This window comes from Octopus bimaculoides, chromosome 21, assembly GCF_046866305.1.
Source record: "Octopus bimaculoides isolate indiv1 chromosome 21, ASM4686630v1, whole genome shotgun sequence".
Lineage (NCBI taxonomy): Eukaryota > Metazoa > Mollusca > Cephalopoda > Octopoda > Octopodidae > Octopus > Octopus bimaculoides.
The window spans coordinates 27,012,269-27,014,106 of record NC_142948.1 but is presented as its reverse complement, the minus strand read 5'-3'; positions in this window follow the sequence as shown (position 1 = coordinate 27,014,106).

Genomic DNA, 1,838 nt, shown 5'->3' with positions numbered 1-1,838 from the left:
GAAACGGCCATAACAAGCGATGAATTGTGAGTCTCTGGCTATGAACCCAAAACCAAAGCAAACATCAAATGCCACTTGAAAGGAACAAGATTCCAAGATGTCTAGAAAGTCTGAGATGATGCATTGCAGCTTACTATCCTAGAAAAGGAGATGAAAAAAAAAATGCTTCCATCAAGGGAAACAATGTGGGATAAAATGTTTGGCGTCACAAGGAGACTGCTTCAGAGGTGATTAAATGCTGGATTGAGATGTCCTCTACCTTCTTAAAGCACCAGTCCCAATATTTTGTATCAGAATTTGTGTGTGTGTGCGCGTATAAAATAGGGTCAGCTTTGAGGGAGAAAGTCAGATGGGTTAAAAAAATATAAATTTCCTTTTGTAGAAATTTTGATAAGAAAAAATAAGTCTATAAAATGATATAAAGACACACACACACACACACACACATATAACATATGCTTTGAATGCAAAAAGTACATATACATACATATATATATATATATATATACATATGCCACATTGGACCACTTAACTATGCTGTTTTTTCTCTCTTTTTGTTTCTCATTCTCTCTCCATTGTTACCCTCTTATTCCTTTGTCAAAGAGCGTAGGTTCAAAACATAAAAGCACCTTTCCATTTTTCCCAAGCGCCAAACTAATACACCGGCTTGTTGTTCCTATGATAATATTAGGGATAAAAATCCAAATTTACAGGTAAAAATTCAATTAAAAATCAATTTATCAAAATTTAAAATTAAATTAAGTTTCACAGTATAAAATATATAAATATATAATTTTAGAGAAAAGAACCAAAGTTCATGAACTCATCCATGAAAATCAAGTCACATATAGAAAAAATTAATAAGTATATACACGATAAATAAGTATAATAAAATACAAAGTAAAAATCATAAAATATATCATTATTTTATGATTTTTACTTTTTATTTTATTATATTTATTGTGTATTTACTTATTAATTTTTTCTATATGTGACTGTGGATTTTCATGGATGAGTTAATGAACTTTGGTTCATTTCTCTAAAATTATCTATTTACATTATATATATATATATATATATATCAAGTGTAGAGTATTATATGTCCATTACGGCTGATCTTACCAATCGGTTTTGCACTAGGGGGTTCAATGGAATGTTAGGTAACATTCTAAGTAACCCTACGCTCATCAGAGGTAGCCATGTGTGTCTGTATGTGAATATATATATATATATATATATATATATATATACACATACAAACATACACATGCATATGCACACACACACACACACACACACACACATTTTCATGCTCACACAAATTCAAATATACACATATTCTATTAAAAATTGGCAGAAGTTAGAGTGACTCAAGGACCACCAGTTTTGTCCGTTAGCTCTTATCAACTCATGTGAGTTTCTTTAAGTCCCTGACAAGTACCAATGCATGAAACTCTTGGCCGCTTGAGTCACTGTAATTTCTGTTGATTCACCAAAACCTATGTACAGGTACAGAGATATACAAACATACAATGAGTGATTCAAAGAAAATTAACATACCTACACAAATTTGTACGCACGCATTAACCAGACATATACATACATACGTCTCAAAATATCTAATATATATTCATAAGTACATGTATATATATATATATATACACACACACAAACCTATATAGGTAGTTATAAAATAAAAACATTGTATATATTATTGAAATTAAACATTTGTTGCGTTTTCATTTGGGAATAATAAATGATACTATAAAACAATACAATAAAATGTTTGTGTGTATGTATGTATGTATATATATATATATATATATATATATATATAC